Source organism: Urtica dioica, chromosome 5 (genome assembly GCF_054948205.1).
Source record: "Urtica dioica subsp. dioica isolate 48M chromosome 5, U.dioica_male_clone48M_v1_H2, whole genome shotgun sequence".
Taxonomy (NCBI): domain Eukaryota; kingdom Viridiplantae; phylum Streptophyta; class Magnoliopsida; order Rosales; family Urticaceae; genus Urtica; species Urtica dioica.
The window spans coordinates 12,469,629-12,493,654 of record NC_142760.1 but is presented as its reverse complement, the minus strand read 5'-3'; the positions used below and the strand labels follow the sequence as shown (position 1 = coordinate 12,493,654).

The 24,026-nt window shown below is 46.7% G+C and overlaps 53 non-coding genes across 53 annotated transcripts; all 53 read right to left on the bottom strand.

The window, feature by feature from the left end:
* Positions 1 to 249: 249 nt before the first annotated feature.
* LOC149396988 (5S ribosomal RNA) lies at positions 250 to 368 on the bottom strand. Its single transcript, XR_016297932.1, has one exon. It is a non-coding gene; the product is annotated as a 5S ribosomal RNA (ribosomal RNA).
* Positions 369 to 702: 334 nt separating this feature from the next.
* LOC149396987 (5S ribosomal RNA) lies at positions 703 to 821 on the bottom strand. The gene has a single exon (XR_016297833.1). It is a non-coding gene; the product is annotated as a 5S ribosomal RNA (ribosomal RNA).
* A 334-nt stretch (positions 822 to 1,155) lies between these two features.
* On the bottom strand, positions 1,156 to 1,274 carry LOC149396986 (5S ribosomal RNA). Its single transcript, XR_016298506.1, has one exon. It is a non-coding gene; the product is annotated as a 5S ribosomal RNA (ribosomal RNA).
* Positions 1,275 to 1,608: 334 nt separating this feature from the next.
* On the bottom strand, positions 1,609 to 1,727 carry LOC149396985 (5S ribosomal RNA). Its single transcript, XR_016297356.1, has one exon. It is a non-coding gene; the product is annotated as a 5S ribosomal RNA (ribosomal RNA).
* A 334-nt stretch (positions 1,728 to 2,061) lies between these two features.
* LOC149396984 (5S ribosomal RNA) lies at positions 2,062 to 2,180 on the bottom strand. Its single transcript, XR_016297354.1, has one exon. It is a non-coding gene; the product is annotated as a 5S ribosomal RNA (ribosomal RNA).
* A 334-nt stretch (positions 2,181 to 2,514) lies between these two features.
* On the bottom strand, positions 2,515 to 2,633 carry LOC149396983 (5S ribosomal RNA). Its single transcript, XR_016297931.1, has one exon. It is a non-coding gene; the product is annotated as a 5S ribosomal RNA (ribosomal RNA).
* A 334-nt stretch (positions 2,634 to 2,967) lies between these two features.
* LOC149396982 (5S ribosomal RNA) lies at positions 2,968 to 3,086 on the bottom strand. Its single transcript, XR_016297831.1, has one exon. It is a non-coding gene; the product is annotated as a 5S ribosomal RNA (ribosomal RNA).
* Positions 3,087 to 3,420: 334 nt separating this feature from the next.
* Positions 3,421 to 3,539, bottom strand: LOC149396981 (5S ribosomal RNA). Its single transcript, XR_016298505.1, has one exon. It is a non-coding gene; the product is annotated as a 5S ribosomal RNA (ribosomal RNA).
* A 334-nt stretch (positions 3,540 to 3,873) lies between these two features.
* On the bottom strand, positions 3,874 to 3,992 carry LOC149396980 (5S ribosomal RNA). Its single transcript, XR_016297353.1, has one exon. It is a non-coding gene; the product is annotated as a 5S ribosomal RNA (ribosomal RNA).
* Positions 3,993 to 4,326: 334 nt separating this feature from the next.
* On the bottom strand, positions 4,327 to 4,445 carry LOC149396979 (5S ribosomal RNA). The gene has a single exon (XR_016297930.1). It is a non-coding gene; the product is annotated as a 5S ribosomal RNA (ribosomal RNA).
* A 334-nt stretch (positions 4,446 to 4,779) lies between these two features.
* LOC149396978 (5S ribosomal RNA) lies at positions 4,780 to 4,898 on the bottom strand. Its single transcript, XR_016297830.1, has one exon. It is a non-coding gene; the product is annotated as a 5S ribosomal RNA (ribosomal RNA).
* A 334-nt stretch (positions 4,899 to 5,232) lies between these two features.
* LOC149396977 (5S ribosomal RNA) lies at positions 5,233 to 5,351 on the bottom strand. Its single transcript, XR_016298504.1, has one exon. It is a non-coding gene; the product is annotated as a 5S ribosomal RNA (ribosomal RNA).
* Positions 5,352 to 5,685: 334 nt separating this feature from the next.
* LOC149396976 (5S ribosomal RNA) lies at positions 5,686 to 5,804 on the bottom strand. Its single transcript, XR_016297352.1, has one exon. It is a non-coding gene; the product is annotated as a 5S ribosomal RNA (ribosomal RNA).
* Positions 5,805 to 6,138: 334 nt separating this feature from the next.
* On the bottom strand, positions 6,139 to 6,257 carry LOC149396975 (5S ribosomal RNA). The gene has a single exon (XR_016297350.1). It is a non-coding gene; the product is annotated as a 5S ribosomal RNA (ribosomal RNA).
* A 334-nt stretch (positions 6,258 to 6,591) lies between these two features.
* LOC149396974 (5S ribosomal RNA) lies at positions 6,592 to 6,710 on the bottom strand. Its single transcript, XR_016297349.1, has one exon. It is a non-coding gene; the product is annotated as a 5S ribosomal RNA (ribosomal RNA).
* Positions 6,711 to 7,044: 334 nt separating this feature from the next.
* Positions 7,045 to 7,163, bottom strand: LOC149396973 (5S ribosomal RNA). The gene has a single exon (XR_016298341.1). It is a non-coding gene; the product is annotated as a 5S ribosomal RNA (ribosomal RNA).
* A 334-nt stretch (positions 7,164 to 7,497) lies between these two features.
* LOC149396972 (5S ribosomal RNA) lies at positions 7,498 to 7,616 on the bottom strand. Its single transcript, XR_016297348.1, has one exon. It is a non-coding gene; the product is annotated as a 5S ribosomal RNA (ribosomal RNA).
* Positions 7,617 to 7,950: 334 nt separating this feature from the next.
* On the bottom strand, positions 7,951 to 8,069 carry LOC149396971 (5S ribosomal RNA). The gene has a single exon (XR_016297347.1). It is a non-coding gene; the product is annotated as a 5S ribosomal RNA (ribosomal RNA).
* A 334-nt stretch (positions 8,070 to 8,403) lies between these two features.
* LOC149396970 (5S ribosomal RNA) lies at positions 8,404 to 8,522 on the bottom strand. Its single transcript, XR_016298340.1, has one exon. It is a non-coding gene; the product is annotated as a 5S ribosomal RNA (ribosomal RNA).
* Positions 8,523 to 8,856: 334 nt separating this feature from the next.
* On the bottom strand, positions 8,857 to 8,975 carry LOC149396969 (5S ribosomal RNA). The gene has a single exon (XR_016297346.1). It is a non-coding gene; the product is annotated as a 5S ribosomal RNA (ribosomal RNA).
* Positions 8,976 to 9,309: 334 nt separating this feature from the next.
* LOC149396968 (5S ribosomal RNA) lies at positions 9,310 to 9,428 on the bottom strand. The gene has a single exon (XR_016297344.1). It is a non-coding gene; the product is annotated as a 5S ribosomal RNA (ribosomal RNA).
* A 334-nt stretch (positions 9,429 to 9,762) lies between these two features.
* On the bottom strand, positions 9,763 to 9,881 carry LOC149396967 (5S ribosomal RNA). The gene has a single exon (XR_016297343.1). It is a non-coding gene; the product is annotated as a 5S ribosomal RNA (ribosomal RNA).
* A 334-nt stretch (positions 9,882 to 10,215) lies between these two features.
* Positions 10,216 to 10,334, bottom strand: LOC149396966 (5S ribosomal RNA). Its single transcript, XR_016298339.1, has one exon. It is a non-coding gene; the product is annotated as a 5S ribosomal RNA (ribosomal RNA).
* Positions 10,335 to 10,668: 334 nt separating this feature from the next.
* LOC149396965 (5S ribosomal RNA) lies at positions 10,669 to 10,787 on the bottom strand. The gene has a single exon (XR_016297341.1). It is a non-coding gene; the product is annotated as a 5S ribosomal RNA (ribosomal RNA).
* Positions 10,788 to 11,121: 334 nt separating this feature from the next.
* On the bottom strand, positions 11,122 to 11,240 carry LOC149396964 (5S ribosomal RNA). The gene has a single exon (XR_016297340.1). It is a non-coding gene; the product is annotated as a 5S ribosomal RNA (ribosomal RNA).
* Positions 11,241 to 11,574: 334 nt separating this feature from the next.
* On the bottom strand, positions 11,575 to 11,693 carry LOC149396963 (5S ribosomal RNA). The gene has a single exon (XR_016298338.1). It is a non-coding gene; the product is annotated as a 5S ribosomal RNA (ribosomal RNA).
* A 334-nt stretch (positions 11,694 to 12,027) lies between these two features.
* On the bottom strand, positions 12,028 to 12,146 carry LOC149396962 (5S ribosomal RNA). Its single transcript, XR_016297613.1, has one exon. It is a non-coding gene; the product is annotated as a 5S ribosomal RNA (ribosomal RNA).
* A 334-nt stretch (positions 12,147 to 12,480) lies between these two features.
* Positions 12,481 to 12,599, bottom strand: LOC149396961 (5S ribosomal RNA). The gene has a single exon (XR_016297338.1). It is a non-coding gene; the product is annotated as a 5S ribosomal RNA (ribosomal RNA).
* Positions 12,600 to 12,933: 334 nt separating this feature from the next.
* LOC149396960 (5S ribosomal RNA) lies at positions 12,934 to 13,052 on the bottom strand. Its single transcript, XR_016297337.1, has one exon. It is a non-coding gene; the product is annotated as a 5S ribosomal RNA (ribosomal RNA).
* Positions 13,053 to 13,386: 334 nt separating this feature from the next.
* On the bottom strand, positions 13,387 to 13,505 carry LOC149396959 (5S ribosomal RNA). The gene has a single exon (XR_016297336.1). It is a non-coding gene; the product is annotated as a 5S ribosomal RNA (ribosomal RNA).
* A 334-nt stretch (positions 13,506 to 13,839) lies between these two features.
* On the bottom strand, positions 13,840 to 13,958 carry LOC149396958 (5S ribosomal RNA). The gene has a single exon (XR_016297458.1). It is a non-coding gene; the product is annotated as a 5S ribosomal RNA (ribosomal RNA).
* A 334-nt stretch (positions 13,959 to 14,292) lies between these two features.
* LOC149396957 (5S ribosomal RNA) lies at positions 14,293 to 14,411 on the bottom strand. The gene has a single exon (XR_016298337.1). It is a non-coding gene; the product is annotated as a 5S ribosomal RNA (ribosomal RNA).
* Positions 14,412 to 14,745: 334 nt separating this feature from the next.
* Positions 14,746 to 14,864, bottom strand: LOC149396956 (5S ribosomal RNA). Its single transcript, XR_016297335.1, has one exon. It is a non-coding gene; the product is annotated as a 5S ribosomal RNA (ribosomal RNA).
* A 334-nt stretch (positions 14,865 to 15,198) lies between these two features.
* Positions 15,199 to 15,317, bottom strand: LOC149396955 (5S ribosomal RNA). The gene has a single exon (XR_016297334.1). It is a non-coding gene; the product is annotated as a 5S ribosomal RNA (ribosomal RNA).
* Positions 15,318 to 15,651: 334 nt separating this feature from the next.
* On the bottom strand, positions 15,652 to 15,770 carry LOC149396954 (5S ribosomal RNA). Its single transcript, XR_016298336.1, has one exon. It is a non-coding gene; the product is annotated as a 5S ribosomal RNA (ribosomal RNA).
* A 334-nt stretch (positions 15,771 to 16,104) lies between these two features.
* Positions 16,105 to 16,223, bottom strand: LOC149396953 (5S ribosomal RNA). The gene has a single exon (XR_016297332.1). It is a non-coding gene; the product is annotated as a 5S ribosomal RNA (ribosomal RNA).
* Positions 16,224 to 16,557: 334 nt separating this feature from the next.
* Positions 16,558 to 16,676, bottom strand: LOC149396952 (5S ribosomal RNA). Its single transcript, XR_016297947.1, has one exon. It is a non-coding gene; the product is annotated as a 5S ribosomal RNA (ribosomal RNA).
* A 334-nt stretch (positions 16,677 to 17,010) lies between these two features.
* LOC149396951 (5S ribosomal RNA) lies at positions 17,011 to 17,129 on the bottom strand. Its single transcript, XR_016297331.1, has one exon. It is a non-coding gene; the product is annotated as a 5S ribosomal RNA (ribosomal RNA).
* Positions 17,130 to 17,464: 335 nt separating this feature from the next.
* On the bottom strand, positions 17,465 to 17,583 carry LOC149396950 (5S ribosomal RNA). Its single transcript, XR_016297330.1, has one exon. It is a non-coding gene; the product is annotated as a 5S ribosomal RNA (ribosomal RNA).
* Positions 17,584 to 17,917: 334 nt separating this feature from the next.
* Positions 17,918 to 18,036, bottom strand: LOC149396949 (5S ribosomal RNA). The gene has a single exon (XR_016298335.1). It is a non-coding gene; the product is annotated as a 5S ribosomal RNA (ribosomal RNA).
* Positions 18,037 to 18,370: 334 nt separating this feature from the next.
* Positions 18,371 to 18,489, bottom strand: LOC149396948 (5S ribosomal RNA). The gene has a single exon (XR_016297611.1). It is a non-coding gene; the product is annotated as a 5S ribosomal RNA (ribosomal RNA).
* Positions 18,490 to 18,824: 335 nt separating this feature from the next.
* LOC149396947 (5S ribosomal RNA) lies at positions 18,825 to 18,943 on the bottom strand. Its single transcript, XR_016298334.1, has one exon. It is a non-coding gene; the product is annotated as a 5S ribosomal RNA (ribosomal RNA).
* A 334-nt stretch (positions 18,944 to 19,277) lies between these two features.
* On the bottom strand, positions 19,278 to 19,396 carry LOC149396946 (5S ribosomal RNA). Its single transcript, XR_016297328.1, has one exon. It is a non-coding gene; the product is annotated as a 5S ribosomal RNA (ribosomal RNA).
* A 335-nt stretch (positions 19,397 to 19,731) lies between these two features.
* LOC149396945 (5S ribosomal RNA) lies at positions 19,732 to 19,850 on the bottom strand. The gene has a single exon (XR_016298332.1). It is a non-coding gene; the product is annotated as a 5S ribosomal RNA (ribosomal RNA).
* Positions 19,851 to 20,184: 334 nt separating this feature from the next.
* LOC149396944 (5S ribosomal RNA) lies at positions 20,185 to 20,303 on the bottom strand. Its single transcript, XR_016298249.1, has one exon. It is a non-coding gene; the product is annotated as a 5S ribosomal RNA (ribosomal RNA).
* A 334-nt stretch (positions 20,304 to 20,637) lies between these two features.
* Positions 20,638 to 20,756, bottom strand: LOC149396943 (5S ribosomal RNA). Its single transcript, XR_016298282.1, has one exon. It is a non-coding gene; the product is annotated as a 5S ribosomal RNA (ribosomal RNA).
* Positions 20,757 to 21,090: 334 nt separating this feature from the next.
* Positions 21,091 to 21,209, bottom strand: LOC149396942 (5S ribosomal RNA). The gene has a single exon (XR_016297976.1). It is a non-coding gene; the product is annotated as a 5S ribosomal RNA (ribosomal RNA).
* A 334-nt stretch (positions 21,210 to 21,543) lies between these two features.
* LOC149396941 (5S ribosomal RNA) lies at positions 21,544 to 21,662 on the bottom strand. The gene has a single exon (XR_016297327.1). It is a non-coding gene; the product is annotated as a 5S ribosomal RNA (ribosomal RNA).
* Positions 21,663 to 21,995: 333 nt separating this feature from the next.
* LOC149396940 (5S ribosomal RNA) lies at positions 21,996 to 22,114 on the bottom strand. Its single transcript, XR_016298433.1, has one exon. It is a non-coding gene; the product is annotated as a 5S ribosomal RNA (ribosomal RNA).
* Positions 22,115 to 22,448: 334 nt separating this feature from the next.
* Positions 22,449 to 22,567, bottom strand: LOC149396939 (5S ribosomal RNA). The gene has a single exon (XR_016297326.1). It is a non-coding gene; the product is annotated as a 5S ribosomal RNA (ribosomal RNA).
* A 335-nt stretch (positions 22,568 to 22,902) lies between these two features.
* LOC149396938 (5S ribosomal RNA) lies at positions 22,903 to 23,021 on the bottom strand. Its single transcript, XR_016298382.1, has one exon. It is a non-coding gene; the product is annotated as a 5S ribosomal RNA (ribosomal RNA).
* Positions 23,022 to 23,355: 334 nt separating this feature from the next.
* On the bottom strand, positions 23,356 to 23,474 carry LOC149396937 (5S ribosomal RNA). The gene has a single exon (XR_016297609.1). It is a non-coding gene; the product is annotated as a 5S ribosomal RNA (ribosomal RNA).
* Positions 23,475 to 23,808: 334 nt separating this feature from the next.
* Positions 23,809 to 23,927, bottom strand: LOC149396936 (5S ribosomal RNA). Its single transcript, XR_016297325.1, has one exon. It is a non-coding gene; the product is annotated as a 5S ribosomal RNA (ribosomal RNA).
* Between the last annotated feature and the right edge of the window lie 99 nt (positions 23,928 to 24,026).

Genomic DNA, 24,026 nt, shown 5'->3' with positions numbered 1-24,026 from the left:
ACATAAAATATATGAATTCCTAATAACTTTTCGCGATCTTCGCGTTGGGACGGTTTCGGAAGAGTGATCGGCGAAATTCCGACAAGGTGAACGGGGGAAGGGTAAAATCGTAAATTTCGCCCTCGGTCCGGAATTTCGACTTTCACCGGTGAATTGTATGCGTAAACGGGCATTTGAACAAGGCTCGGAGCGATTTTTGGTGAAATTCCATCGTTTCGGCCTCCGAAAAAAATAATTCGCAAAAAAAGAGGGATGCAACACGAGGACTTCCCAGGAGGTCACCCATCCTAGTACTACTCTCGCCCAAGCACGCTTAACTTCGGAGTTCTGATGGGATCCGGTGCATTAGTGCTGGTATGATCGCATTCGCAAGCATTAGCGCGCATTATCTATATAAGAATCAACGCCGCGACTCCCAAAAGCCATAACTACGTCTTCGGTGCACCAAAAATCACATAAAATATATGAATTCCTAATAACTTTTCGCGATCTTCGCGTTGGGACGGTTTCGGAAGAGTGATCGGCGAAATTCCGACAAGGTGAACGGGGGAAGGGTAAAATCGTAAATTTCGCCCTCGGTCCGGAATTTCGACTTTCACCGGTGAATTGTAAGCGTAAACGAGCATTTGAACAAGGCTCGGAGCGATTTTTGGTGAAATTCCATCGTTTCGGCCTCCGAAAAAAATAATTCGCAAAAAAAGAGGGATGCAACACGAGGACTTCCCAGGAGGTCACCCATCCTACTACTACTCTCGCCCAAGCACGCTTAACTTCGGAGTTCTGATGGGATCCGGTGCATTAGTGCTGGTATGATCGCATCCGCAAGCATTAGCGCGCATTATCTATATAAGAATCAACGCCGCGACTCCCAAAAGCCATAACTACGTCTTCGGTGCACCAAAAATCACATAAAATATATGAATTCCTAATAACTTTTCGCGATCTTCGCGTTGGGACGGTTTCGGAAGAGTGATCGGCGAAATTCCGACAAGGTGGACGGGGGAAGGGTAAAATCGTAAATTTCGCCCTCGGTCCGGAATTTCGACTTTCACCGGTGAATTGTAAGCGTAAACGAGCATTTGAACAAGGCTCGGAGCGATTTTTGGTGAAATTCCATCATTTCGGCCTCCGAATAAAATAATTCGCAAAAAAAGAGGGATGCAACACGAGGACTTCCCAGGAGGTCACCCATCCTAGTACTACTCTCGCCCAAGCACGCTTAACTTCGGAGTTCTGATCGGATCCGGTGCATTAGTGCTGGTATGATCGCATCCGCAAGCATTAGCGCGCATTATCTATATAAGAATCAACGCCGCGACTCCCAAAAGCCATAACTACGTCCTCGGTGCACCAAAAATCACATAAAATATATGAATTCCTAATAACTTTTCGCGATCTTCGCGTTGGGACGGTTTCGGAAGAGTGATCGGCGAAATTCCGACAAGGTGAACGGGGGAAGGGTAAAATCGTAAATTTCGCCCTCGGTCCGGAATTTCGACTTTCACCGGTGAATTGTAAGCGTAAACGAGCATTTGAACAAGGCTCGGAGCGATTTTTGGTGAAATTCCATCATTTCGGCCTCCGAAAAAAATAATTCGCAAAAAAAGAGGGATGCAACACGAGGACTTCCCAGGAGGTCACCCATCCTAGTACTACTCTCGCCCAAGCACGCTTAACTTCGGAGTTCTGATGGGATCCGGTGCATTAGTGCTGGTATGATCGCATCCGCAAGCATTAGCGCGCATTATCTATATAAGAATCAACGCCGCGACTCCCAAAAGCCATAACTACGTCTTCGGTGCACCAAAAATCACATAAAATATATGAATTCCTAATAACTTTTCGCGATCTTCGCGTTGGGACGGTTTCGGAAGAGTGATCGGCGAAATTCCGACAAGGTGAACGGGGGAAGGGTAAAATCGTAAATTTCGCCCTCGGTCCGGAATTTCGACTTTCACCGGTGAATTGTAAGCGTAAACGAGCATTTGAACAAGGCTCGGAGCGATTTTTGGTGAAATTCCATCATTTCGGCCTCCGAAAAAAATAATTCGCAAAAAAAGAGGGATGCAACACGAGGACTTCCCAGGAGGTCACCCATCCTAGTACTACTCTCGCCCAAGCACGCTTAACTTCGGAGTTCTGATGGGATCCGGTGCATTAGTGCTGGTATGATCGCATCCGCAAGCATTAGCGCGCATTATCTATATAAGAATCAACGCCGCGACTCCCAAAAGCCATAACTACGTCCTCGGTGCACCAAAAATCACATAAAATATATGAATTCCTAATAACTTTTCGCGATCTTCGCGTTGGGACGGTTTCGGAAGAGTGATCGGCGAAATTCCGACAAGGTGAACGGGGGAAGGGTAAAATCGTAAATTTCGCCCTCGGTCCGGAATTTCGACTTTCACCGGTGAATTGTATGCGTAAACGGGCATTTGAACAAGGCTCGGAGCGATTTTTGGTGAAATTCCATCGTTTCGGCCTCCGAAAAAAATAATTCGCAAAAAAAGAGGGATGCAACACGAGGACTTCCCAGGAGGTCACCCATCCTAGTACTACTCTCGCCCAAGCACGCTTAACTTCGGAGTTCTGATGGGATCCGGTGCATTAGTGCTGGTATGATCGCATTCGCAAGCATTAGCGCGCATTATCTATATAAGAATCAACGCCGCGACTCCCAAAAGCCATAACTACGTCTTCGGTGCACCAAAAATCACATAAAATATATGAATTCCTAATAACTTTTCGCGATCTTCGCGTTGGGACGGTTTCGGAAGAGTGATCGGCGAAATTCCGACAAGGTGAACGGGGGAAGGGTAAAATCGTAAATTTCGCCCTCGGTCCGGAATTTCGACTTTCACCGGTGAATTGTAAGCGTAAACGAGCATTTGAACAAGGCTCGGAGCGATTTTTGGTGAAATTCCATCGTTTCGGCCTCCGAAAAAAATAATTCGCAAAAAAAGAGGGATGCAACACGAGGACTTCCCAGGAGGTCACCCATCCTACTACTACTCTCGCCCAAGCACGCTTAACTTCGGAGTTCTGATGGGATCCGGTGCATTAGTGCTGGTATGATCGCATCCGCAAGCATTAGCGCGCATTATCTATATAAGAATCAACGCCGCGACTCCCAAAAGCCATAACTACGTCTTCGGTGCACCAAAAATCACATAAAATATATGAATTCCTAATAACTTTTCGCGATCTTCGCGTTGGGACGGTTTCGGAAGAGTGATCGGCGAAATTCCGACAAGGTGGACGGGGGAAGGGTAAAATCGTAAATTTCGCCCTCGGTCCGGAATTTCGACTTTCACCGGTGAATTGTAAGCGTAAACGAGCATTTGAACAAGGCTCGGAGCGATTTTTGGTGAAATTCCATCATTTCGGCCTCCGAATAAAATAATTCGCAAAAAAAGAGGGATGCAACACGAGGACTTCCCAGGAGGTCACCCATCCTAGTACTACTCTCGCCCAAGCACGCTTAACTTCGGAGTTCTGATCGGATCCGGTGCATTAGTGCTGGTATGATCGCATCCGCAAGCATTAGCGCGCATTATCTATATAAGAATCAACGCCGCGACTCCCAAAAGCCATAACTACGTCCTCGGTGCACCAAAAATCACATAAAATATATGAATTCCTAATAACTTTTCGCGATCTTCGCGTTGGGACGGTTTCGGAAGAGTGATCGGCGAAATTCCGACAAGGTGAACGGGGGAAGGGTAAAATCGTAAATTTCGCCCTCGGTCCGGAATTTCGACTTTCACCGGTGAATTGTAAGCGTAAACGAGCATTTGAACAAGGCTCGGAGCGATTTTTGGTGAAATTCCATCATTTCGGCCTCCGAAAAAAATAATTCGCAAAAAAAGAGGGATGCAACACGAGGACTTCCCAGGAGGTCACCCATCCTAGTACTACTCTCGCCCAAGCACGCTTAACTTCGGAGTTCTGATGGGATCCGGTGCATTAGTGCTGGTATGATCGCATCCGCAAGCATTAGCGCGCATTATCTATATAAGAATCAACGCCGCGACTCCCAAAAGCCATAACTACGTCCTCGGTGCACCAAAAATCACATAAAATATATGAATTCCTAATAACTTTTCGCGATCTTCGCGTTGGGACGGTTTCGGAAGAGTGATCGGCGAAATTCCGACAAGGTGAACGGGGGAAGGGTAAAATCGTAAATTTCGCCCTCGGTCCGGAATTTCGACTTTCACCGGTGAATTGTATGCGTAAACGGGCATTTGAACAAGGCTCGGAGCGATTTTTGGTGAAATTCCATCGTTTCGGCCTCCGAAAAAAATAATTCGCAAAAAAAGAGGGATGCAACACGAGGACTTCCCAGGAGGTCACCCATCCTAGTACTACTCTCGCCCAAGCACGCTTAACTTCGGAGTTCTGATGGGATCCGGTGCATTAGTGCTGGTATGATCGCATTCGCAAGCATTAGCGCGCATTATCTATATAAGAATCAACGCCGCGACTCCCAAAAGCCATAACTACGTCTTCGGTGCACCAAAAATCACATAAAATATATGAATTCCTAATAACTTTTCGCGATCTTCGCGTTGGGACGGTTTCGGAAGAGTGATCGGCGAAATTCCGACAAGGTGAACGGGGGAAGGGTAAAATCGTAAATTTCGCCCTCGGTCCGGAATTTCGACTTTCACCGGTGAATTGTAAGCGTAAACGAGCATTTGAACAAGGCTCGGAGCGATTTTTGGTGAAATTCCATCGTTTCGGCCTCCGAAAAAAATAATTCGCAAAAAAAGAGGGATGCAACACGAGGACTTCCCAGGAGGTCACCCATCCTACTACTACTCTCGCCCAAGCACGCTTAACTTCGGAGTTCTGATGGGATCCGGTGCATTAGTGCTGGTATGATCGCATCCGCAAGCATTAGCGCGCATTATCTATATAAGAATCAACGCCGCGACTCCCAAAAGCCATAACTACGTCTTCGGTGCACCAAAAATCACATAAAATATATGAATTCCTAATAACTTTTCGCGATCTTCGCGTTGGGACGGTTTCGGAAGAGTGATCGGCGAAATTCCGACAAGGTGAACGGGGGAAGGGTAAAATCGTAAATTTCGCCCTCGGTCCGGAATTTCGACTTTCACCGGTGAATTGTAAGCGTAAACGAGCATTTGAACAAGGCTCGGAGCGATTTTTGGTGAAATTCCATCATTTCGGCCTCCGAATAAAATAATTCGCAAAAAAAGAGGGATGCAACACGAGGACTTCCCAGGAGGTCACCCATCCTAGTACTACTCTCGCCCAAGCACGCTTAACTTCGGAGTTCTGATCGGATCCGGTGCATTAGTGCTGGTATGATCGCATCCGCAAGCATTAGCGCGCATTATCTATATAAGAATCAACGCCGCGACTCCCAAAAGCCATAACTACGTCCTCGGTGCACCAAAAATCACATAAAATATATGAATTCCTAATAACTTTTCGCGATCTTCGCGTTGGGACGGTTTCGGAAGAGTGATCGGCGAAATTCCGACAAGGTGAACGGGGGAAGGGTAAAATCGTAAATTTCGCCCTCGGTCCGGAATTTCGACTTTCACCGGTGAATTGTATGCGTAAACGGGCATTTGAACAAGGCTCGGAGCGATTTTTGGTGAAATTCCATCGTTTCGGCCTCCGAAAAAAATAATTCGCAAAAAAAGAGGGATGCAACACGAGGACTTCCCAGGAGGTCACCCATCCTAGTACTACTCTCGCCCAAGCACGCTTAACTTCGGAGTTCTGATGGGATCCGGTGCATTAGTGCTGGTATGATCGCATCCGCAAGCATTAGCGCGCATTATCTATATAAGAATCAACGCCGCGACTCCCAAAAGCCATAACTACGTCTTCGGTGCACCAAAAATCACATAAAATATATGAATTCCTAATAACTTTTCGCGATCTTCGCGTTGGGACGGTTTCGGAAGAGTGATCGGCGAAATTCCGACAAGGTGAACGGGGGAAGGGTAAAATCGTAAATTTCGCCCTCGGTCCGGAATTTCGACTTTCACCGGTGAATTGTAAGCGTAAACGAGCATTTGAACAAGGCTCGGAGCGATTTTTGGTGAAATTCCATCGTTTCGGCCTCCGAAAAAAATAATTCGCAAAAAAAGAGGGATGCAACACGAGGACTTCCCAGGAGGTCACCCATCCTAGTACTACTCTCGCCCAAGCACGCTTAACTTCGGAGTTCTGATGGGATCCGGTGCATTAGTGCTGGTATGATCGCATCCGCAAGCATTAGCGCGCATTATCTATATAAGAATCAACGCCGCGACTCCCAAAAGCCATAACTACGTCTTCGGTGCACCAAAAATCACATAAAATATATGAATTCCTAATAACTTTTCGCGATCTTCGCGTTGGGACGGTTTCAGAAGAGTGATCGGCGAAATTCCGACAAGGTGAACGGGGGAAGGGTAAAATCGTAAATTTCGCCCTCGGTCCGGAATTTCGACTTTCACCGGTGAATTGTAAGCGTAAACGGGCATTTGAACAAGGCTCGGAGCGATTTTTGGTGAAATTCCATCGTTTCGGCCTCCGAAAAAAATAATTCGCAAAAAAAGAGGGATGCAACACGAGGACTTCCCAGGAGGTCACCCATCCTAGTACTACTCTCGCCCAAGCACGCTTAACTTCGGAGTTCTGATGGGATCCGGTGCATTAGTGCTGGTATGATCGCATCCGCAAGCATTAGCGCGCATTATCTATATAAGAATCAACGCCGCGACTCCCAAAAGCCATAACTACGTCTTCGGTGCACCAAAAATCACATAAAATATATGAATTCCTAATAACTTTTCGCGATCTTCGCGTTGGGACGGTTTCGGAAGAGTGATCGGCGAAATTCCGACAAGGTGAACGGGGGAAGGGTAAAATCGTAAATTTCACCCTCGGTCCGGAATTTCGACTTTCACCGGTGAATTGTAAGCGTAAACAGGCATTTGAACAAGACTCGGAGCGATTTTTGGTGAAATTCCATCGTTTCGGCCTCCGAAAAAAATAATTCGCAAAAAAAGAGGGATGCAACACGAGGACTTCCCAGGAGGTCACCCATCCTAGTACTACTCTCGCCCAAGCACGCTTAACTTCGGAGTTCTGATGGGATCCGGTGCATTAGTGCTGGTAAGATCACATCCGCAAGCATTAGCGCGCATTATCTATATAAGAATCAACGCCGCGACTCCCAAAAGCCATAACTACGTCCTCGGTGCACCAAAAATCACATAAAATATATGAATTCCTAATAACTTTTCACGATCTTCGCGTTGGGACGGTTTCGGAAGAGTGATCGGCGAAATTCCGACAAGGTGAACGGGGGAAGGGTAAAATCGTAAATTTCGCCCTCGGTCCGGAATTTCGACTTTCACCGGTGAATTGTATGCGTAAACGCGCATTTGAACAAGGCTCGGAGCGATTTTTGGTGAAATTCCATCGTTTCGGCCTCCGAAAAAAATAATTCGCAAAAAGAGAGGGATGCAACACGAGGACTTCCCAGGAGGTCACCCATCCTAGTACTACTCTCGCCCAAGCACGCTTAACTTCGGAGTTCTGATGGGATCCGGTGCATTAGTGCTGGTATGATCGCATCCGCAAGCATTAGCGCGCATTATCTATATAAGAATCAACGCCGCGACTCACAAAAGCCATAACTACGTCTTCGGTGCACCAAAAATCACATAAAATATATGAATTCCTAATAACTTTTCGCGATCTTCGCGTTGGGACGGTTTCGGAAGAGTGATCGGCGAAATTCCGAAAAGGTGAACGGGGGAAGGGTAAAATCGTAAATTTCGCCCTCGGTCCGGAATTTCGACTTTCACCGGTGAATTGTAAGCGTAAACGAGCATTTGAACAAGGCTCGGAGCGATTTTTGGTGAAATTCCATCGTTTCGGCCTCCGAAAAAAATAATTCGCAAAAAAAGAGGGATGCAACACGAGGACTTCCCAGGAGGTCACCCATCCTAGTACTACTCTCGCCCAAGCACGCTTAACTTCGGAGTTCTGATGGGATCCGGTGCATTAGTGCTGGTATGATCGCATCCGCAAGCATTAGCGCGCATTATCTATATAAGAATCAACGCCGCGACTCCCAAAAGCCATAACTACGTCTTCGGTGCACCAAAAATCACATAAAATATATGAATTCCTAATAACTTTTCGCGATCTTCGCGTTGGGACGGTTTCGGAAGAGTGATCGGCGAAATTCCGACAAGGTGAACGGGGGAAGGGTAAAATCGTAAATTTCACCCTCGGTCCGGAATTTCGACTTTCACCGGTGAATTGTAAGCGTAAACGGGCATTTGAACAAGACTCGGAGCGATTTTTGGTGAAATTCCATCGTTTCGGCCTCCGAAAAAAATAATTCGCAAAAAAAGAGGGATGCAACACGAGGACTTCCCAGGAGGTCACCCATCCTAGTACTACTCTCGCCCAAGCACGCTTAACTTCGGAGTTCTGATGGGATCCGGTGCATTAGTGCTGGTAAGATCACATCCGCAAGCATTAGCGCGCATTATCTATATAAGAATCAACGCCGCGACTCCCAAAAGCCATAACTACGTCCTCGGTGCACCAAAAATCACATAAAATATATGAATTCCTAATAACTTTTCGCGATCTTCGCGTTGGGACGGTTTCGGAAGAGTGATCGGCGAAATTCCGACAAGGTGAACGGGGGAAGGGTAAAATCGTAAATTTCGCCCTCGGTCCGGAATTTCGACTTTCACCGGTGAATTGTATGCGTAAACGGGCATTTGAACAAGGCTCGGAGCGATTTTTGGTGAAATTCCATCGTTTCGGCCTCCGAAAAAAATAATTCGCAAAAAAAGAGGGATGCAACACGAGGACTTCCCAGGAGGTCACCCATCCTAGTACTACTCTCGCCCAAGCACGCTTAACTTCGGAGTTCTGATGGGATCCGGTGCATTAGTGCTGGTATGATCGCATCCGCAAGCATTAGCGCGCATTATCTATATAAGAATCAACGCCGCGACTCCCAAAAGCCATAACTACGTCTTCGGTGCACCAAAAATCACATAAAATATATGAATTCCTAATAACTTTTCGCGATCTTCGCGTTGGGACGGTTTCGGAAGAGTGATCGGCGAAATTCCGACAAGGTGAACGGGGGAAGGGTAAAATCGTAAATTTCGCCCTCGGTCCGGAATTTCGACTTTCACCGGTGAATTGTAAGCGTAAACGAGCATTTGAACAAGGCTCGGAGCGATTTTTGGTGAAATTCCATCGTTTCGGCCTCCGAAAAAAATAATTCGCAAAAAAAGAGGGATGCAACACGAGGACTTCCCAGGAGGTCACCCATCCTAGTACTACTCTCGCCCAAGCACGCTTAACTTCGGAGTTCTGATGGGATCCGGTGCATTAGTGCTGGTATGATCGCATCCGCAAGCATTAGCGCGCATTATCTATATAAGAATCAACGCCGCGACTCCCAAAAGCCATAACTACGTCTTCGGTGCACCAAAAATCACATAAAATATATGAATTCCTAATAACTTTTCGCGATCTTCGCGTTGGGACGGTTTCAGAAGAGTGATCGGCGAAATTCCGACAAGGTGAACGGGGGAAGGGTAAAATCGTAAATTTCGCCCTCGGTCCGGAATTTCGACTTTCACCGGTGAATTGTAATCGTAAACGGGCATTTGAACAAGGCTCGGAGCGATTTTTGGTGAAATTCCATCGTTTCGGCCTCCGAAAAAAATAATTCGCAAAAAAAGAGGGATGCAACACGAGGACTTCCCAGGAGGTCACCCATCCTAGTACTACTCTCGCCCAAGCACGCTTAACTTCGGAGTTCTGATGGGATCCGGTGCATTAGTGCTGGTATGATCGCATCCGCAAGCATTAGCGCGCATTATCTATATAAGAATCAACGCCGCGACTCCCAAAAGCCATAACTACGTCTTCGGTGCACCAAAAATCACATAAAATATATGAATTCCTAATAACTTTTCGCGATCTTCGCGTTGGGACGGTTTCGGAAGAGTGATCGGCGAAATTCCGACAAGGTGAACGGGGGAAGGGTAAAATCGTAAATTTCACCCTCGGTCCGGAATTTCGACTTTCACCGGTGAATTGTAAGCGTAAACAGGCATTTGAACAAGACTCGGAGCGATTTTTGGTGAAATTCCATCGTTTCGGCCTCCGAAAAAAATAATTCGCAAAAAAAGAGGGATGCAACACGAGGACTTCCCAGGAGGTCACCCATCCTAGTACTACTCTCGCCCAAGCACGCTTAACTTCGGAGTTCTGATGGGATCCGGTGCATTAGTGCTGGTAAGATCACATCCGCAAGCATTAGCGCGCATTATCTATATAAGAATCAACGCCGCGACTCCCAAAAGCCATAACTACGTCCTCGGTGCACCAAAAATCACATAAAATATATGAATTCCTAATAACTTTTCACGATCTTCGCGTTGGGACGGTTTCGGAAGAGTGATCGGCGAAATTCCGACAAGGTGAACGGGGGAAGGGTAAAATCGTAAATTTCGCCCTCGGTCCGGAATTTCGACTTTCACCGGTGAATTGTATGCGTAAACGCGCATTTGAACAAGGCTCGGAGCGATTTTTGGTGAAATTCCATCGTTTCGGCCTCCGAAAAAAATAATTCGCAAAAAGAGAGGGATGCAACACGAGGACTTCCCAGGAGGTCACCCATCCTAGTACTACTCTCGCCCAAGCACGCTTAACTTCGGAGTTCTGATGGGATCCGGTGCATTAGTGCTGGTATGATCGCATCCGCAAGCATTAGCGCGCATTATCTATATAAGAATCAACGCCGCGACTCACAAAAGCCATAACTACGTCTTCGGTGCACCAAAAATCACATAAAATATATGAATTCCTAATAACTTTTCGCGATCTTCGCGTTGGGACGGTTTCGGAAGAGTGATCGGCGAAATTCCGACAAGGTGAACGGGGGAAGGGTAAAATCGTAAATTTCGCCCTCGGTCCGGAATTTCGACTTTCACCGGTGAATTGTAAGCGTAAACGAGCATTTGAACAAGGCTCGGAGCGATTTTTGGTGAAATTCCATCGTTTCGGCCTCCGAAAAAAATAATTCGCAAAAAAAGAGGGATGCAACACGAGGACTTCCCAGGAGGTCACCCATCCTAGTACTACTCTCGCCCAAGCACGCTTAACTTCGGAGTTCTGATGGGATCCGGTGCATTAGTGCTGGTATGATCGCATCCGCAAGCATTAGCGCGCATTATCTATATAAGAATCAACGCCGCGACTCCCAAAAGCCATAACTACGTCTTCGGTGCACCAAAAATCACATAAAATATATGAATTCCTAATAACTTTTCGCGATCTTCGCGTTGGGACGGTTTCGGAAGAGTGATCGGCGAAATTCCGACAAGGTGAACGGGGGAAGGGTAAAATCGTAAATTTCACCCTCGGTCCGGAATTTCGACTTTCACCGGTGAATTGTAAGCGTAAACGGGCATTTGAACAAGACTCGGAGCGATTTTTGGTGAAATTCCATCGTTTCGGCCTCCGAAAAAAATAATTCGCAAAAAAAGAGGGATGCAACACGAGGACTTCCCAGGAGGTCACCCATCCTAGTACTACTCTCGCCCAAGCACGCTTAACTTCGGAGTTCTGATGGGATCCGGTGCATTAGTGCTGGTAAGATCACATCCGCAAGCATTAGCGCGCATTATCTATATAAGAATCAACGCCGCGACTCCCAAAAGCCATAACTACGTCCTCGGTGCACCAAAAATCACATAAAATATATGAATTCCTAATAACTTTTCACGATCTTCGCGTTGGGACGGTTTCGGAAGAGTGATCGGCGAAATTCCGACAAGGTGAACGGGGGAAGGGTAAAATCGTAAATTTCGCCCTCGGTCCGGAATTTCGACTTTCACCGGTGAATTGTATGCGTAAACGCGCATTTGAACAAGGCTCGGAGCGATTTTTGGTGAAATTCCATCGTTTCGGCCTCCGAAAAAAATAATTCGCAAAAAAAGAGGGATGCAACACGAGGACTTCCCAAGAGGTCACCCATCCTAGTACTACTCTCGCCCAAGCACGCTTAACTTCGGAGTTCTGATGGGATCCGGTGCATTAGTGCTGGTATGATCGCATCCGCAAGCATTAGCGCGCATTATCTATATAAGAATCAACGCCGCGACTCCCAAAAGCCATAACTACGTCTTCGGTGCACCAAAAATCACATAAAATATATGAATTCCTAATAACTTTTCGCGATCTTCGCGTTGGGACGGTTTCGGAAGAGTGATCGGCGAAATTCCGACAAGGTGAACGGGGGAAGGGTAGAATCGTAAGTTTCGCCCTCGGTCCGGAATTTCGACTTTCACCGGTGAATTGTAAGCGTAAACGAGCATTTGAACAAGGCTCGGAGCGATTTTTGGTGAAATTCCATCATTTCGGCCTCCGAATAAAATAATTCGCAAAAAAAGAGGGATGCAACACGAGGACTTCCCAGGAGGTCACCCATCCTAGTACTACTCTCGCCCAAGCACGCTTAACTTCGGAGTTCTGATGGGATCCGGTGCATTAGTGCTGGTATGATCGCATCCGCAAGCATTAGCGCGCATTATCTATATAAGAATCAACGCCGCGACTCCCAAAAGCCATAACTACGTCCTCGGTGCACCAAAAATCACATAAAATATATGAATTCCTAATAACTTTTCGCGATCTTCGCGTTGGGACGGTTTCGGAAGAGTGATCGGCGAAATTCCGACAAGGTGAACGGGGGAAGGGTAAAATCGTAAATTTCGCCCTCGGTCCGGAATTTCGACTTTCACCGGTGAATTGTATGCGTAAACGGGCATTTGAACAAGGCTCGGAGCGATTTTTGGTGAAATTCCATCGTTTCGGCCTCCGAAAAAAATAATTCGCAAAAAAAGAGGGATGCAACACGAGGACTTCCCAGGAGGTCACCCATCCTAGTACTACTCTCGCCCAAGCACGCTTAACTTCGGAGTTCTGATGGGATCCGGTGCATTAGTGCTGGTATGATCGCATCCGCAAGCATTAGCGCGCATTATCTATATAAGAATCAACGCCGCGACTCCCAAAAGCCATAACTACGTCTTCGGTGCACCAAAAATCACATAAAATATATGAATTCCTAATAACTTTTCGCGATCTTCGCGTTGGGACGGTTTCGGAAGAGTGATCGGCGAAATTCCGACAAGGTGAACGGGGGAAGGGTAAAATCGTAAATTTCGCCCTCGGTCCGGAATTTCGACTTTCACCGGTGAATTGTAAGCGTAAACGAGCATTTGAACAAGGCTCGGAGCGATTTTTGGTGAAATTCCATCGTTTCGGCCTCCGAAAAAAATAATTCGCAAAAAAAGAGGGATGCAACACGAGGACTTCCCAGGAGGTCACCCATCCTAGTACTACTCTCGCCCAAGCACGCTTAACTTCGGAGTTCTGATGGGATCCGGTGCATTAGTGCTGGTATGATCGCATCCGCAAGCATTAGCGCGCATTATCTATATAAGAATCAACGCCGCGACTCCCAAAAGCCATAACTACGTCTTCGGTGCACCAAAAATCACATAAAATATATGAATTCCTAATAACTTTTCGCGATCTTCGCGTTGGGACGGTTTCAGAAGAGTGATCGGCGAAATTCCGACAAGGTGAACGGGGGAAGGGTAAAATCGTAAATTTCGCCCTCGGTCCGGAATTTCGACTTTCACCGGTGAATTGTAAGCGTAAACGGGCATTTGAACAAGGCTCGGAGCGATTTTTGGTGAAATTCCATCGTTTCGGCCTCCGAAAAAAATAATTCGCAAAAAAAGAGGGATGCAACACGAGGACTTCCCAGGAGGTCACCCATCCAAGTACTACTCTCGCCCAAGCACGCTTAACTTCGGAGTTCTGATGGGATCCGGTGCATTAGTGCTGGTATGATCGCATCCGCAAGCATTAGCGCGCATTATCTATATAAGAATCAACGCCGCGACTCCCAAAAGCCATAACTACGTCTTCGGTGCACCAAAAATCACATAAAATATATGAATTCCTAATAACTTTTCGCGATCTTCGCGTTGGGACGGTTTCGGAAGAGTGATCGGCGAAATTCCGACAAGGTGAACGGGGGAAGGGTAAAATCGTAAATTTCACCCTCGGTCCGGAATTTCGACTTTCACCGGTGAATTGTAAGCGTAAACAGGCATTTGAACAAGACTCGGAGCGATTTTTGGTGAAATTCCATCGTTTCGGCCTCCGAAAAAAATAATTCGCAAAAAAAGAGGGATGCAACACGAGGACTTCCCAGGAGGTCACCCATCCTAGTACTACTCTCGCCCAAGCACGCTTAACTTCGGAGTTCTGATGGGATCCGGTGCATTAGTGCTGGTAAGATCACATCCGCAAGCATTAGCGCGCATTATCTATATAAGAATCAACGCCGCGACTCCCAAAAGCCATAACTACGTCCTCGGTGCACCAAAAATCACATAAAATATATGAATTCCTAATAACTTTTCACGATCTTCGCGTTGGGACGGTTTCGGAAGAGTGATCGGCGAAATTCCGACAAGGTGAACGGGGGAAGGGTAAAATCGTAAATTTCGCCCTCGGTCCGGAATTTCGACTTTCACCGGTGAATTGTATGCGTAAACGCGCATTTGAACAAGGCTCGGAGCGATTTTTGGTGAAATTCCATCGTTTCGGCCTCCGAAAAAAATAATTCGCAAAAAGAGAGGGATGCAACACGAGGACTTCCCAGGAGGTCACCCATCCTAGTACTACTCTCGCCCAAGCACGCTTAACTTCGGAGTTCTGATGGGATCCGGTGCATTAGTGCTGGTATGATCGCATCCGCAAGCATTAGCGCGCATTATCTATATAAGAATCAACGCCGCGACTCACAAAAGCCATAACTACGTCTTCGGTGCACCAAAAATCACATAAAATATATGAATTCCTAATAACTTTTCGCGATCTTCGCGTTGGGACGGTTTCGGAAGAGTGATCGGCGAAATTCCGACAAGGTGAACGGGGGAAGGGTAAAATCGTAAATTTCGCCCTCGGTCCGGAATTTCGACTTTCACCGGTGAATTGTAAGCGTAAACGAGCATTTGAACAAGGCTCGGAGCGATTTTTGGTGAAATTCCATCGTTTCGGCCTCCGAAAAAAATAATTCGCAAAAAAAGAGGGATGCAACACGAGGACTTCCCAGGAGGTCACCCATCCTAGTACTACTCTCGCCCAAGCACGCTTAACTTCGGAGTTCTGATGGGATCCGGTGCATTAGTGCTGGTATGATCGCATCCGCAAGCATTAGCGCGCATTATCTATATAAGAATCAACGCCGCGACTCCCAAAAGCCATAACTACGTCTTCGGTGCACCAAAAATCACATAAAATATATGAATTCCTAATAACTTTTCGCGATCTTCGCGTTGGGACGGTTTCGGAAGAGTGATCGGCGAAATTCCGACAAGGTGAACGGGGGAAGGGTAAAATCGTAAATTTCACCCTCGGTCCGGAATTTCGACTTTCACCGGTGAATTGTAAGCGTAAACGGGCATTTGAACAAGACTCGGAGCGATTTTTGGTGAAATTCCATCGTTTCGGCCTCCGAAAAAAATAATTCGCAAAAAAAGAGGGATGCAACACGAGGACTTCCCAGGAGGTCACCCATCCTAGTACTACTCTCGCCCAAGCACGCTTAACTTCGGAGTTCTGATGGGATCCGGTGCATTAGTGCTGGTAAGATCACATCCGCAAGCATTAGCGCGCATTATCTATATAAGAATCAACGCCGCGACTCCCAAAAGCCATAACTACGTCCTCGGTGCACCAAAAATCACATAAAATATATGAATTCCTAATAACTTTTCACGATCTTCGCGTTGGGACGGTTTCGGAAGAGTGATCGGCGAAATTCCGACAAGGTGAACGGGGGAAGGGTAAAATCGTAAATTTCGCCCTCGGTCCGGAATTTCGACTTTCACCGGTGAATTGTATGCGTAAACGCGCATTTGAACAAGGCTCGGAGCGATTTTTGGTGAAATTCCATCGTTTCGGCCTCCGAAAAAAATAATTCGCAAAAAAAGAGGGATGCAACACGAGGACTTCCCAGGAGGTCACCCATCCTAGTACTACTCTCGCCCAAGCACGCTTAACTTCGGAGTTCTGATGGGATCCGGTGCATTAGTGCTGGTATGATCGCATCCGCAAGCATTAGCGCGCATTATCTATATAAGAATCAACGCCGCGACTCCCAAAAGCCATAACTACGTCTTCGGTGCACCAAAAATCACATAAAATATATGAATTCCTAATAACTTTTCGCGATCTTCGCGTTGGGACGGTTTCGGAAGAGTGATCGGCGAAATTCCGACAAGGTGAACGGGGGAAGGGTAAAATCGTAAATTTCGCCCTCGGTCCGGAATTTCGACTTTCACCGGTGAATTGTAAGCGTAAACGAGCATTTGAACAAGGCTCGGAGCGATTTTTGGTGAAATTCCATCGTTTCGGCCTCCGAAAAAAATAATTCGCAAAAAAATAGGGATGCAACACGAGGACTTCCCAGGAGGTCACCCATCCTAGTACTTCTCTCGCCCAAGCACGCTTAACTTCGGAGTTCTGATGGGATCCGGTGCATTAGTGCTGGCATGATCGCATCCGCAAGCATTAGCGCGCATTATCTATATAAGAATCAACGCCGCGACTCCCAAAAGCCATAACTACGTCTTCGGTGCACCAAAAATCACATAAAATATATGAATTCCTAATAACTTTTCGCGATCTTCGCGTTGGGACGGTTTCGGAAGAGTGATCGGCGAAATTCCGACAAGGTGAACGGGGGAAGGGTAAAATCGTAAATTTCGCCCTCGGTCCGGAATTTCGACTTTCACCGGTGAATTGTAAGCGTAAACGAGCATTTGAACAAGGCTCGGAGCGATTTTTGGTGAAATTCCATCGTTTCGGCCTCCGAAAAAAATAATTCGCAAAAAAAGAGGGATGCAACACGAGGACTTCCCAGGAGGTCACCCATCCTAGTACTACTCTCGCCCAAGCACGCTTAACTTCGGAGTTCTGATGGGATCCGGTGCATTAGTGCTGGTATGATCGCATCCGCAAGCATTAGCGCGCATTATCTATATAAGAATCAACGCCGCGACTCCCAAAAGCCATAACTACGTCTTCGGTGCACCAAAAATAACATAAAATATATGAATTCCTAATAACTTTTCGCGATCTTCGCGTTGGGACGGTTTCGGAAGAGTGATCGGCGAAATTCCGACAAGGTGAACGGGGGAAGGGTAAAATCGTAAATTTCACCCTCGGTCCGGAAATTTCGACTTTCACCGGTGAATTGTAAGCGTAAACGGGCATTTGAACAAGACTCGGAGCGATTTTTGGTGAAATTCCATCGTTTCGGCCTCCGAAAAAAATAATTCGCAAAAAAAGAGGGATGCAACACGAGGACTTCCCAGGAGGTCACCCATCCTAGTACTACTCTCGCCCAAGCACGCTTAACTTCGGAGTTCTGATGGGATCCGGTGCATTAGTGCTGGTATGATCGCATCCGCAAGCATTAGCGCGCATTATCTATATAAGAATCAACGCCGCGACTCCCAAAAGCCATAACTACGTCTTCGGTGCACCAAAAATCACATAAAATATATGAATTCCTAATAACTTTTCGCGATCTTCGCGTTGGGACGGTTTCGGAAGAGTGATCGGCGAAATTCCGACAAGGTGAACGGGGGAAGGGTAAAATCGTAAATTTCGCCCTCGGTCCGGAATTTCGACTTTCACCGGTGAATTGTAAGCGTAAACGCGCATTTGAACAAGGCTCGGAGCGATTTTTGGTGAAATTCCATCGTTTCGGCCTCCGAAAAAAATAATTCGCAAAAAAAGAGGGATGCAACACGAGGACTTCCCAGGAGGTCACCCATCCTAGTACTACTCTCGCCCAAGCACGCTTAACTTCGGAGTTCTGATGGGATCCGGTGCATTAGTGCTGGTAAGATCACATCCGCAAGCATTAGCGCGCATTATCTATATAAGAATCAACGCCGCGACTCCCAAAAGCCATAACTACGTCCTCGGTGCACCAAAAATCACATAAAATATATGAATTCCTAATAACTTTTCACGATCTTCGCGTTGGGACGGTTTCGGAAGAGTGATCGGCGAAATTCCGACAAGGTGAACGGGGGAAGGGTAAAATCGTAAATTTCGCCCTCGGTCCGGAATTTCGACTTTCACCGGTGAATTGTATGCGTAAACGCGCATTTGAACAAGGCTCGGAGCGATTTTTGGTGAAATTCCATCGTTTCGGCCTCCGAAAAAAATAATTCGCAAAAAAAGAGGGATGCAACACGAGGACTTCCCAAGAGGTCACCCATCCTAGTACTACTCTCGCCCAAGCACGCTTAACTTCGGAGTTCTGATGGGATCCGGTGCATTAGTGCTGGTATGATCGCATCCGCAAGCATTAGCGCGCATTATCTATATAAGAATCAACGCCGCGACTCCCAAAAGCCATAACTACGTCTTCGGTGCACCAAAAATCACATAAAATATATGAATTCCTAATAACTTTTCGCGATCTTCGCGTTGGGACGGTTTCGGAAGAGTGATCGGCGAAATTCCGACAAGGTGAACGGGGGAAGGGTAAAATCGTAAATTTCACCCTCGGTCCGGAAATTTCGACTTTCACCGGTGAATTGTAAGCGTAAACGGGCATTTGAACAAGACTCGGAGCGATTTTTGGTGAAATTCAATCGTTTCGGCCTCCGAAAAAAATAATTCGCAAAAAAAGAGGGATGCAACACGAGGACTTCCCAGGAGGTCACCCATCCTAGTACTACTCTCGCCCAAGCACGCTTAACTTCGGAGTTCTGATGGGATCCGGTGCATTAGTGCTGGTAAGATCACATCCGCAAGCATTAGCGCGCATTATCTATATAAGAATCAACGCCGCGACTCCCAAAAGCCATAACTACGTCCTCGGTGCACCAAAAATCACATAAAATATATGAATTCCTAATAACTTTTCGCGATCTTCGCGTTGGGACGGTTTCGGAAGAGTGATCGGCGAAATTCCGACAAGGTGAACGGGGGAAGGGTAAAATCGTAAATTTCGCCCTCGGTCCGGAATTTCGACTTTTACCGGTGAATTGTATGCGTAAACGCGCATTTGAACAAGGCTCGGAGCGATTTTTGGTGAAATTCCATCGTTTCGGCCTCCGAAAAAAATAATTCGCAAAAAAAGAGGGATGCAACACGAGGACTTCCCAGGAGGTCACCCATCCTAGTACTACTCTCGCCCAAGCACGCTTAACTTCGGAGTTCTGATGGGATCCGGTGCATTAGTGCTGGTATGATCGCATCCGCAAGCATTAGCGCGCATTATCTATATAAGAATCAACGCCGCGACTCCCAAAAGCCATAACTACGTCTTCGGTGCACCAAAAATAACATAAAATATATGAATTCCTAATAACTTTTCGCGATCTTCGCGTTGGGACGGTTTCGGAAGAGTGATCGGCGAAATTCCGACAAGGTGAACGGGGGAAGGGTAAAATCGTAAATTTCACCCTCGGTCCGGAAATTTCGACTTTCACCGGTGAATTGTAAGCGTAAACGGGCATTTGAACAAGACTCGGAGCGATTTTTGGTGAAATTCCATCGTTTCGGCCTCCGAAAAAAATAATTCGCAAAAAAAGAGGGATGCAACACGAGGACTTCCCAGGAGGTCACCCATCCTAGTACTACTCTCGCCCAAGCACGCTTAACTTCGGAGTTCTGATGGGATCCGGTGCATTAGTGCTGGTAAGATCACATCCGCAAGCATTAGCGCGCATTATCTATATAAGAATCAACGCCGCGACTCCCAAAAGCCATAACTACGTCCTCGGTGCACCAAAAATCACATAAAATATATGAATTCCTAATAACTTTTCGCGATCTTCGCGTTGGGACGGTTTCGGAAGAGTGATCGGCGAAATTCCGACAAGGTGAACGGGGGAAGGGTAAAATCGTAAATTTCGCCCTCGGTCCGGAATTTCGACTTTTACAGGTGAATTGTATGCGTAAACGCGCATTTGAACAACGCTCGGAGCGATTTTTGGTGAAATTCCATCGTTTCGGCCTCCGAAAAAAATAATTCGCAAAAAAAGAGGGATGCAACACGAGGACTTCCCAAGAGGTCACCCATCCTAGTACTACTCTCGCCCAAGCACGCTTAACTTCGGAGTTCTGATGGGATCCGATGCATTAGTGCTGGTATGATCGCATCCGCAAGCATTAGCGCGCATTATCTATATAAGAATTAACGCCGCGACTCCCAAAAGCCATAACTACGTCTTCGGTGCACCAAAAATCACATAAAATATATGAATTCCTAATAACTTTTCGCGATCTTCGCGTTGGGACGGTTTCGGAAGAGTGATCGGCGAAATTCCGACAAGGTGAACGGGGGAAGGGTAAACTCGTAAATTTCGCCCTCGGTCCGGAATTTCGACTTTCACCGGTGAATTGTAAGCGTAAACGAGCATTTGAACAAGGCTCGGAGCGATTTTTGGTGAAATTCTATCGTTTCGACCTCCGAAAAAAATAATTCGCAAAAAAAGAGGGATGCAACACGAGGACTTCCCAGGAGGTCACCCATCCTAGTACTACTCTCGCCTAAGCACGCTTAACTTCGGAGTTCTGATGGGATCCGGTGCATTAGTGCTGGTATGATCGCATCCGCAAGCATTAGCGCGCATTATCTATATAAGAATCAACGCCGCGACTCCCAAAAGCCATAACTACGTCTTCGGTGCACCAAAAATCACATAAAATATATGAATTCCTAATAACTTTTCGCGATCTTCGCGTTGGGACGGTTTCGGAAGAGTGATCGGCGAAATTCCGACAAGGTGAACGGGGGAAGGGTAAAATCGTAAATTTCGCCCTCGGTCCGGAATTTCGACTTTCACCGGTGAATTGTAAGCGTAAACGAGCATTTGGACAAGGCTCGGAGCGATTTTTGGTGAAATTCCATCGTTTCGGCCTCCGAAAAAAATAATTCGCAAAAAAAGAGGGATGCAACACGAGGACTTCCCAGGAGGTCACCCATCCTAGTACTACTCTCGCCCAAGCACGCTTAACTTCGGAGTTCTGATGGGATCCGGTGCATTAGTGCTGGTAAGATCGCATCCGCAAGCATTAGCGCGCATTATCTATATAAGAATCAACGCCGCGACTCCCAAAAGCCATAACTACGTCCTCGGTGCACCAAAAATCACATAAAATATATGAATTCCTAATAACTTTTCGCGATCTTCGCGTTGGGACGGTTTCGGAAGAGTGATCGGCGAAATTCCGACAAGGTGAACGGGGGAAGGGTAAAATCGTAAATTTCACCCTCGGTCCGGAATTTCGACTTTCACCGGTGAATTGTAAGCGTAAACGGGCATTTGAACAAGACTCGGAGCGATTTTTGGTGAAATTCCATCGTTTCGGCCTCCGAAAAAAATAATTCGCAAAAAAAGAGGGATGCAACACGAGGACTTCCCAGGAGGTCACCCATCCTAGTACTACTCTCGCCCAAGCACGCTTAACTTCGGAGTTCTGATGGGATCCGGTGCATTAGTGCTGGTATGATCGCATCCGCAAGCATTAGCGCGCATTATCTATATAAGAATCAACGCCGCGACTCCCAAAAGCCATAACTACGTCCTCGGTGCACCAAAAATCACATAAAATATATGAATTCCTAATAACTTTTCGCGATCTTCGCGTTGGGACGGTTTCGGAAGAGTGATCGGCGAAATTCCGACAAGGTGAACGGGGGAAGGGTAAAATCGTAAATTTCGCCCTCGGTCCGGAATTTCGACTTTCACCGGTGAATTGTATGCGTAAACGCGCATTTGAACAAGGCTCGGAGCGATTTTTGGTGAAATTCCATCGTTTCGGCCTCCGAAAAAAATAATTCGCAAAAAAGAGGGATGCAACACGAGGACTTCCCAGGAGGTCACCCATCCTAGTACTACTCTCGCCCAAGCACGCTTAACTTCGGAGTTCTGATGAGATCCGGTGCATTAGTGCTGGTATGATCGCATCTGCAAGCATTAGCGCGCATTATCTATATAAGAATCAACGCCGCAACTCCCAAAAGCCATAACTACGTCTTCGGTGCACCAAAAATCACATAAAATATATGAATTCCTAATAACTTTTCGCGATCTTCGCGTTGGGACGGTTTCGGAAGAGTGATCGGCGAAATTCCGACAAGGTGAACGGGGGAAGGGTAAAATCGTAAATTTCGCCCTCGGTCCGGAATTTCGACTTTCACCGGTGAATTGTAAGCGTAAACGAGCATTTGAACAAGGCTCGGAGCGATTTTTGGTGAAATTCTATCGTTTCGGCCTCCGAAAAAAATAATTCGCAAAAAAAGAGGGATGCAACACGAGGACTTCCCAGGAGGTCACCCATCCTAGTACTACTCTCGCCCAAGCACGCTTAACTTCGGAGTTCTGATGGGATCCGGTGCATTAGTGCTGGTATGATCGCATCCGCAAGCATTAGCGCGCATTATCTATATAAGAATCAACGCCGCGACTCCCAAAAGCCATAACTACGTCTTCGGTGCACCAAAAATCACATAAAATATATGAATTCCTAATAACTTTTCGCGATCTTCGCGTTGGGACGGTTTCGGAAGAGTGATCGGCGAAATTCCGACAAGGTGAACGGGGGAAGGGTAAAATCGTAAATTTCACCCTCGATCCGGAAATTTCGACTTTCACCGGTGAATTGTAAGCGTAAACGGGCATTTGAACAAGACTCGGAGCGATTTTTGGTGAAATTCCATCGTTTCGGCCTCCGAAAAAAATAATTCGCAAAAAAAGAAGGATGCAACACGAGGACTTCCCAGGAGGTCACCCATCCTAGTACTACTCTCGCCCAAGCACGCTTAACTTCGGAGTTCTGATGGGATCCGGTGCATTAGTGCTGGTAAGATCACATCCGCAAGCATTAGCGCGCATTATCTATATAAGAATCAACGCCGCGACTCCCAAAAGCAATAACTACGTCCTCGGTGCACCAAAAATCACATAAAATATATGAATTCCTAATAACTTTTCGCGATCTTCGCGTTGGGACGGTTTCGGAAGAGTGATCGGCGAAATTCCGACAAGGTGAACGGGGGAAGGGTAAAATCGTAAATTTCGCCCTCGGTCCGGAATTTCGACTTTTACCGGTGAATTGTATGCGTAAACGCGCATTTGAACAAGGCTCGGAGCGATTTTTGGTGAAATTCCATCGTTTCGGCCTCCGAAAAAAATAATTCGCAAAAAAAGAGGGATGCAACACGAGGACTTCCCAAGAGGTCACCCATCCTAGTACTACTCTCGCCCAAGCACGCTTAACTTCGGAGTTCTGATGGGATCCGGTGCATTAGTGCTGGTATGATCGCATCCGCAAGCATTAGCGCGCATTATCTATATAAGAATCAACGCCGCGACTCCCAAAAGCCATAACTACGTCTTCGGTGCACCAAAAATCACATAAAATATATGAATTCCTAATAACTTTTCGCGATCTTCGCGTTGGGACGGTTTCGGAAGAGTGATCGGCGAAATTCCGACAAGGTGAACGGGGGAAGGGTAAACTCGTAAATTTCGCCCTCGGTCCGGAATTTCGACTTTCACCGGTGAATTGTAAGCGTAAACGAGCATTTGAACAAGGCTCGGAGCGATTTTTGGTGAAATTCCATCGTTTCGGCCTCCGAAAAAAATAATTCGCAAAAAAAGAGGGATGCAACACGAGGACTTCCCAGGAGGTCACCCATCCTAGTACTACTCTCGCCCAAGCACGCTTAACTTCGGAGTTCTGATGGGATCCGGTGCATTAGTGCTGGTATGATCGCATCCGCAAGCATTAGCGCGCATTATCTATATAAGAATCAACGCCGCGACTCCCAAAAGCCATAACTACGTCTTCGGTGCACCAAAAATCACATAAAATATATG